The following is a 9,748-nucleotide window of genomic DNA, read 5'->3' as shown; positions in this document are numbered from 1 at the left end:
CGCCGCCACCGACCCCCCGCACCCTCCCCCGCTCCATCGGCATTACTGTTTGATGATATTTTTTAAAAAAATATTACTGTCTTATAAAAAAAATTACTGTCTTATAAAAAAAATTATTGTCTTATAAAAAAAATATTACTGTCTTATAAAAAAAATTACTGTTATGATTTAAACAAGTTTGAACATATTTAAAAACAAATAAGTATCAAACAGCATTTTAAAATGCATAAAAAAAAATTGTGGAGCCTAGGAATCGAACCCAGGACCTCCTGGTGTGAGAACTGGCACCTGACCAGTCGAGCTAGCGGAGGGGAGTTGATGTGGATGAGGTCACGTGGGTGATAACCTGTTGGCTCGAGCGGAAATAAAAAAAAATACTAATGGCGCACCAGGCCGAGGTGCGCCATTAGCATGTATATACTTATGGCGCACCGAGGGGTGGTGCGCCATTAGTATTGTGCCCCCCTACTTCGGCCGAGCCCTCGCCCTCGATCCCCTTCCCCTCTCCTCTCCCTCGCCCGAGCCCTCGCCCTCGATCCCCTTCCCCTCTCCTCTCCCGACGCCGCCGCCCCGCCGCCCTCGACGCCGGCCAGATCCGCCGCCACCTCTGCTCGAGCTGCTCCCATCGACCACGCCGCTGCTCGCGTGCTTCTTCTCTCCCGCGACCCCGCGACCCCGACATCGTCCCCGCGACCACCGTCGTCCCCGCGACCACCGGCCCTCCTCCGCCGCGACGACCAGGCGCCGCCGTGCGCGGACCACCTCGAGCTCTATCCCCGTCCGCGTGAAGATCCCCTCCACTCCGCGGGCAGGGGCTCTTCTCCTGCCGCTGCAGCTACAAGAGGAGAGGAGCACCGGCCAGCCACCACCGACGGACGCCTCCATCCCCCCTTCCTCCTTCGCCCGACGAGCCTCTTCACTCCGGGAACTTGCTGCTGCTGCTAATCCAAGCTGCACCACCTACCTTGCCAAAGCTCTGTCCCGGCAGCTCTCTGTGAGGTAAAAAATCTACTTTTCTGATGTACAAATCCCTGTTTGTGCTTGCTTCCATATGTGAGATAGATACCATATTGTTGTTGTGTTTGTGTCAATTATTGCTGCCATATTTGTGTGAATTCTTGCTGCAATAATACAAACTGTGTTGATGTATGTCAAATATATGGTCAGATTAGCCTATATTAGTATATGTGTTGATTGATTAAAGTGTTATGACAACAATGCATGACAGCAAGCAAGCAGAGCGGCTCCTCCTCCCCTTCGACGTCAAGCAAGCAGAGCGGCTCCTCCTCTCCCATGCTAGGTGTGCTGATGTATACTTGATGTCAATTGGATCATGCTTCTTTAGGTTTCATTGGTCATGCTGTCAATTTTCTTGTGGAATGTGGGTGTCAATGCGTACTTTGATGTCAATTGGATCATTCTTCTTTAGGTTTCATTGGTTGGCCTGTTATTTTGTTTGCTGCCGTCTTTGTCTAGTAAAACTGCCTGATTAGGTTTCTGTTCAACCTCAGAATTCTTTCAGTTCTGTTTTGTCAGGCTGATATTGACTATACTTTTTCGTTTATACACTAGTTACCCAGAAAGTTGGTCTTCCTCCTAGCAAGAATATACAGTATTAGATAATACATGATGGACAGTACTACTTGTCTATTTACAATGAGACAGGGGGCCCGTGGTATCATTATGGGGCTGTGCTGCTGTATTATGCCTATAAAAACACTTGTTTGGTCAATTAAACAGGGCATTGAAAATTGACAGGGCATTTTTGTTTTCTGTTGAACCTAAGCAATTTCATACGCTTGACAAAGTTGATGCTTTATTCCTGATGTATAATTTGTTTGTCACATGCTACTGTTGATCCCAAGTTTGATGCATAACAATTGTTGTATGAGTTCTCCAAATGAACAGGAGTACTCCTCTATTTTGATATGAAATCACCATGATAGGTCCACATGCTACTGTTGTCAACATGATAAATAGTTTCAGTTAGTTACCTCTAAATCACCATGATAGGTCCACATTCCTGATGTATACAGGGCATTTTTGTGCCATGGACCAGTGCATGCATGCTGCTGCTGCTGTACTACTTGTCAAGTGATGCTGCTGCTGCTATCTGCGAGTTGTTGCTGCTAGTTGTGATTTTGTCAAGTGATGCTGCTGCTACTTGTGATCTTCTAAAATAACCCCTTTCTCCTGAAATGTTGATTAATTTCCGTTTCGGTTGAGAAATGGGGCACTCCTAGGTCAAGAAAATTAGCAAAGGTCATGCCCAATTTTCTTGACCTAGAAGGTGCCCGATTCTCAACCGAAATAAAAATTAATTTGCTTTAGTGGTTGGATTAGTTTAGTATTTTATTCACACACTCAGACACCCTTGCTTGCCATGTGTGATAGAGAGATAGTGAGAGGAGACAATAAGCTATCTGCAGCTTAATTTGCATTGCATACTAGCTAGATAGCTTTTGTTTTTCAGGACCAACCGAACAATACATACATATACCTGTAGGCACCAGCTTAATTTCCAAGGTAGGACAATTACTTGCTTCATTATATTCATCCATCCATCCATTTTGCATCATGTACAGAACCAAAAATAATCGGAGTTTCTGTCTGGCTTCAGAAGTCATAACACATGCATTTGGGTAACCCTAAATGTCAAAATTGCACAAGTCTAGACCCCTTTATGCCATATACTTTCTATTTTTCTTCATCGGAGTTCGACTGTGCATTAACCCAACGTGTGCATGACTCGATGGTCCAGGAAGGAAATCGTTTCCTTTCATCAGCTAGAAAAACTGCCAACGTTTCAAAACTGCAACTTGATGAAGATTGGAGTATATCTTAATAAGTTTACCCTGTTGGGGCACATCACATACACACATTTGCTCAAGTCCACTCTGGCCCATGTAGAGCTGAAACCCAGTTTAGTTCCTTGTATCACTTGTCACTGAAAACCGTTTGATTGTTTTCACGGAAATGATTTACAAGTTCAGCAAGTGATGAGGTGTGAGAATAACATATTCATTAGGGTAGGCGTCTCCTGCCCTATGCTGAATGTGGTGCAATTTTCGATGCAGATTCATAATTTGCAGCTTAGCTTATCTCTTGGCCCTCCAATTAAAATATAGGGGTTGACCTTCACCACGGCCGAAGCTTCTCTGCATCTATATATAATGGACATTCCCTAGCTTCTGAACAATCAACACAAAGCAGCAGGCCTGAGTGTCTCCAATAGTCATCCTTGTGTTTGTGTAGGTTTTCTTTCCTTGGTCCATTGAGCCTTCATTCATGGTTATGAATGATATGCAATGATCAGCCTGCTAGCGTTTATCCTCTCCGCGTGTTTGAACACCCTGCGGTGTAGTAAAAAGTAATTACAGATACACTCACCCACATAAGTATTCAACACAATGAAAAAATAGTACAAATTAAGGAAAGGCAATACCATTTCAGACGCTTGTCTTCTAAAAAGAAGAGTGAACTTTCTAGACACACCCCTCAAGAACTAGGTTACCCTGAGAACGTGGACTTGGACCTTAGCAACAACACACTAACAGGTTCTATCCCAAAACACCTAGGCAATATCACAAACATCTCTCAATTGTTCCTTGACAATAACCAACTTTTTGGCGACATTCCTTGAGAATTAGGTTATTTGGTCAACTTAGAGATCTTGTTCCTTGACAATAACCAACTTTTTGACCAAACTTTGTTTCTATTTAGAGAGAAACATGGCCCACAACGATGAGGCCGGGGGTTCGGGCGGCAAGGCATTCTGGGAGCTGTCCCAGGAGATGGAGGAACAACCTCACTTGTATGAGGCCGCCGCCTTCCCCACCGATCCTGAGACCACGGATGGTGCCGCCGAGGATGACCACACTGATGCCACCACTGATGGTGCCGCCGAGGATGCCACCACTGATGATAGCGGCGCACGCACAGATGGCAGCCAACCGAAGAGGCAACGGAAGGATCGGCGCCCGATCGTGCTCCGCACCCTCAAGGAGGAAGTTACTGAAGTGGACTCCAACGGGAATCCAACGGCGCCCGAACGAATAGTCAAGGGGTACTCGCTTCAGCTCGGGTGCATTGTCCGGAGCACCGTCTCGATCAACACCGAGAACCTGAGGCATCCTGACCGAGGGAATTTGCGCAACCTCCTCTTCACGAAGCTGCACGAACGATACAAGTTCCCCGCTGAATTTGAAAACACAAGCCTCAAAGGGAATAAAGTGAACAATGCTGCCCTCACGAAGATGAGCAAGGCCCTGTCTACTTGGAAAAGCAATGTGAAGAGAATGATCGAGAAAGGTGAGAGTTATCAGAAGATCAAGGAGAAAAATCCTTCGATCACCGAAGATGACTACAACGACTTCAAGATCAATTGCTCGAGCACCGCAAGCTCCCAATCAAGTGAGTGGGGGAAACAAATGCGGGAGCTGAACATAGGGGAACACACACTCGGTCCCGGCGGTTACAGAGTGGCGGAGCCTATATGGGACAAGGAGGACGCGGACCGTGCCGAGCAAGGCCTACCGCCCCGCTTCGAGAAATACAGCGGTAACAAGAAGACTAGGAACTATGTCAGGGCCCGGTACAAGGAGGACCCGATAACAAAGGAGCTTACCACGGATCCGAAGACCAGGGCTCTTGAGCTTGTTCTGGTAAGGAATACACCCCCGCGTAATTAGCTCCATATGGTTGCATTCTAATTAATGAAGCCAAATTTCTAAATGGTTCACATTCCTTCCGCAGGCGACTGAAAGCAGTAGCGCGGAGTCGACTAAGAGCAACCCTTGGGACACCACTCTAAATAGGGGGTTGAATGTAATGAAGAACAAGGATAAGCTCAGTAAGCCGACGTCAGCTGGTCGTGTGGCCGGCAAAGGCTTGTCGACAAAATGGGGGTCATACTATACCGCTGGTGTGCGGAAGGAGAAAAAGACCAGCTCGGAAAGCCAGGCGCGAGAGGTTCAAGAACTCAAGGCACAGGTGGCGCGGATTCCGGAGATTGTCCAAGAGCAAGTGGAACAACGACTCGGAGCGACGATCACCGCCCTTGTGCCTACCTTGATCTCGGGGTTGAGTGCGTGGATTGCGGGCGGCCAACAGGGGCCGCCCCCGATTCCTAGCTTCACGGCCAGCAACTCACATAATGCGATGGCGGGGCCATTGGTGCCTCCGGCGGAGGCGGCATTGGTGTCTCCGACGCCGGCACGGGAGCTTAATGCACCCAGGTGTACGCCGGCCGGCACCTCTTCAGCAAGCGGCCCCTCCGTCAACTGCACACCCGCCGTTGGCGGTGCCTCGACATTAGCCGAGCTCGACGCCATCATCACGGTAACTAATTAAGCCTCTCTCGGCCGAGGACTTCATCTCCTTGCCTTTGACTGGGCATCCCTGACGCCCTACATGTTTTCGCAGGGCGCTGCCGACGTTCCATGCACTCTCCTCCACTTCGTGAACAACGAGTTGGTCGATGTCGCCAAGGGCAAAATCGTTCAACTGGGCAACCCCTTGTTCCACGGTACCCAGATGCCACCCAACTTGTTTAGGGTTCAACTGGTTCGGGTGCTGCCAGGCTGCGACAACTTGTTACCTCCGATTCGACCCGTCGGGGCCGACGATGAAGACGTGATGACCCTCAGCGCCTGCCTGAGCTGGCCCCTGCTTTGGCCGAAGAGCCAGATTCGTTTGGGGGCGGGGGACACCACCCCAAAGACAACACCGCCAGTCATGCCGGCGCCAAGTCGGCCCATGGCAAGACCGCCGTAACGGTGCCGGACATCCCTATGCCACTGGATCCAAACATGCATATGGCACAGGATCAGAACGACGACGACGACGACGATGATACATTTGGCAATGTCGATTAGTACTTTGCCGAGCATGGGTACGATGGCGACTTCATGGGGCCTCCTTCTCAAGAACCAAACCCAACAAAAGACGTGTGCGATCTAGCTCGTACCGCGGAGAAGCCAAGTTGCAACAGGCGCCGTCTGGCGTTCAGCTCTCAGGAGACGCCTCCAGCTGCCGACTTCACCGAGCCTCAGATAGGCGAGGTGCGAAATATTATCAGCCCCAACACACTCAAGAAGGCGGTCTGTGAGCAGAACTCGGTCCCATTACAGGAGAAGAAGAAGGCACGCAAAAGAAAGACTAAGAAGGGTGCGAGCCAGCCGGCACCGAGTACGATCCGTGCTCAGGACGGGCCACCTTCACCGCAGGATATCTCGAGGAGGGTGCATGTCGCGGGTAGGGCGATGCTACCGACAAATATGCTCAATGCTGCAACCGGTGCTATGCGGAGTCTGCATGACAGTGTTCTTGCTTTGGAGAAGCGGCGTCTCAGAGAGAAGGATGTGGCATACCCGGTTTTCGCGGCCAAGGTGCCAGAGGGCAAGGGCTTTGTGGATAACTCCATCGGGCGTACGATCGTCCTGCGTTTTGATGACATCCACGCTATGTTGAACCTTCATCCGCTGCACTACACCTTCGTTCGGCTATTTTCGCTGAGTATGGAGATGCGGATCATTCGCGACAAGACCCCGGACATCGTGATAGTCGACCCCTTCTACATGCGTGCCAAGATCTTGGGCAGCGCTGGGGACCGGCAAGTCGCGAGTTCTTACCTTGAAGGCGTCATTCTGGCAAACCAAGATAAGGATAACTTCCTCGTGCCTTACTTTCCCGAGTAAGTCCTCCCCTCAACCGGCCCGTAACATATGAATTCTTACATTTCGATCATTTTTCTTTTAACATTCCGTGTTTTCTGCAGTGACACATGTTGCACGCTCATCCTCCTAAGCCCCAAATATTCTATGGCCACGTATTTTGACCCGGACCGTCAGTCGAACGTAGACTACACAAATGTCAAGAAGGTTCTTGATGATGTTCTCCCCGGCTACGCCCAATCTGGAGGCACCTTCACCAGGCCTATTCGTAAGTACGGCAAGCACGTGTTCTCCCACAATACGACGTTCTGCTGCGTCAAGCAGACGCCTGGCGGTCAGAAGGGTGCCTACTACGCCATCCATCACATGCGGGCGATCATACGGGACCATCATCAACTTCTTCTACCGAGTAAACTCAAAGATTGGGCCGCGAGCGTGTCGGCAATCCAGGAGGCGGACCTCCGACAAGAATTCTTTCGCATCCAGTCGGAGTTTGCGGAAATCATCCATCAAGATGTCCTTCGTACCTCGGGGCAGTTCTACCTCAGAAATCAACCGTCCAACAGTGACATCGACACAATGCTACAAATGCAGGATGACAACGCCCGTTCTTTCATGACTCCCACGATAGACGGCGGCTTCATCCACGCTCCGGTCCCTTGAGTCGAGTTGTCTAGTTCTGAAACATCGATTGGCTCATGTTGTAATTAAACTTTAATGAACTTGTAGTATGTCTCTTTGGTTTCGAGAGTCGTTCAACTTAGATGTAATTGATGCTATTAATGTCTTGCTTTTCTCTTCCGATCGTTCTGTTGCATACTTATATATTGCTTATGTATTGTCTGTGAATTGGTACTAACGTTTCGTTTGGCTAGTGCATAGCGATGCCGACGTATGTCGTGTACAAGGGTAAGGTTCCCGGAGTCTATGATGACTGGGAGGAGTGTCGGAGACAGGTTCACCGATTCAGCGATAACAGTTACAAAGGGTACACCACTAGGGCCGAGGCCGAATCTAGATACGCCCGCTATCTAGCGGGAGAGGGGAGGGAGCGTTGGAGGAACCGGATGAAGACGAGTTTCATCGTGATGATGCTCATCGTGATGACCGCAGCTCTCTTCTATGTGATGGTAGTTTAGATGATCGATATCGACTTGTAATGTGAAGACAGACTCGCTACTCGCGGTCTCGAGACTTGTAATATAATGTTCTATCTTTGTTCGGTCTTTTCAATTCGGAGACTAATATGATGAATTGTATTCGGAGACTAATATGATGAATTGTATTCAAAGACTATACATTTGATGAATCTGCTGTTGATGTGTGCTGTCTATATTTTGTCAACCTATACATTTTGTAACCTGTGCAAAAAACAGAAAATAAAAAAATAAAAAAAACCTAATATTCATACTAATGGCGCATCATATGACAGTGCGCCATTAGTATGACAGTGCATACTAATGGCGCATCACTGGGCAGTGCGCCATTAGTATGCCGCGGTTACTAATGGCGCATCCAGAGGTGGTGCGCCATTAGTATGCCAAAGCACTTGGGTATACATGGCCCCTGGGAGGCATACTAATGGCGCACCCTGGCATATACTAATGGCGCACCCGAGGTGCGCCATTAGTATACCAGATACTAATGGCGCACCAGGTGGTGCGCCATTAGTAAAAATTACTAATGGCGTGCTATCAATGGCGCACCACAGATGCGCCATTAATAGCCATAATAGGTGCGCCATTAGTAGTGGTTTTTCTAGTAGTGTTCCATATGAGGAGTTCTTCCAGTTTTTCAATCAAAAGGCCCTCAATAAAACAATGATCACTTGCTACTGTCTGTAAGTACTACTTATCTATAATTAATTAAGTCTCTATATATAGCTCAGCTCTTTAATTGCATGTATATATAATTACCCTCACTATATTATGCAGATTGAAGATCGCCGAATTGAAGAAAAAGACAAGTAGGTGATATTGGGTTCATTAACACAAATCTCATGGATGAATGGAATGTTAAACATGATCCCAGAGATACCGAGGCCAACTTGCTATGATCGTTACTTCGAAATCAAAACAAAGCTACAATACTCTTTCCTTACGAAGACAAGTGAGTGTTACTGTCTTGTGCATATTCGCTTTTGCTTATTACTTGAGGATATGGTAATATAATTGATCAGTTATGCATGCGTGCGCAACTTCCACTTTATTCTGCTAGAGATTAAGCTTGAGCATGGACAAGTAACCGTCATAGACTCCAAACGAAAAAATTCAGAGGAGTATGCGACCATGACTAAAATGCTCGAGAAGTAAGTTCAATCGATCATTATCCTACCATATCGGCAACTTTGTTCATTTCCTGATATCAAGTAATTGTTTTCTTTGTCTGGCAGGGTTTGGAAAAAGTTCACCGCACAAGCTCCGGGACTGCCGGCGTAGCTGCGATTTAACCACCCGAAAGTAAGTACTAGCTACTAGCTAGTTCTGTGCATCTCCCATTGATTCTAGCTAGTTTCATCAATACCATTTAGCATGTTTGCTTATCAGTTTGATTGACCTCTATTTCTTGTAAAGTGATTGGGGCAGCAACCCAGGAATGATTTCTGTGGATACTACATTTGCGAGTTCATCCGCCACACCACCTGTGAGCGGGGCTACTCTAAACAACAATATGAAGTGCGTAAGAAATAATATTCACAATTTTATTTTATTACCATCATTTGTGTTGAGTTTCATTCATATATATGTATTGACCACCTTCTTCAAATTTGATGTGGCAGATGTGGGAGAACTCCTACCACAAGATCGCATACGACAATTCAAGAGGAATTGGCGAGATTCTTTCTTGACCACGTCATCGACAAACATGGAGAATACCATGTGGAAGTTGAGTTCAGATATTAGGGGGTTTTGTAAGAGATCTTATGTATCCAATAGCGTCGGATAGATATATGAAAACTTGTTGTTCGACCAATCTATTAGAGAAGGAGAGGTCGATCACTTAATGGTTTCCTTCATTTGCTTACTAGCTAGCTAGCGTGTCGAGTCCTCTCTATACGTATAGTATGTAGCTAG

The sequence above is a fragment of the Triticum dicoccoides genome, chromosome 4B, assembly GCF_002162155.2.
Source record: "Triticum dicoccoides isolate Atlit2015 ecotype Zavitan chromosome 4B, WEW_v2.0, whole genome shotgun sequence".
NCBI lineage: Eukaryota > Viridiplantae > Streptophyta > Magnoliopsida > Poales > Poaceae > Triticum > Triticum dicoccoides.
This window is presented reverse-complemented; position numbering follows the sequence as displayed.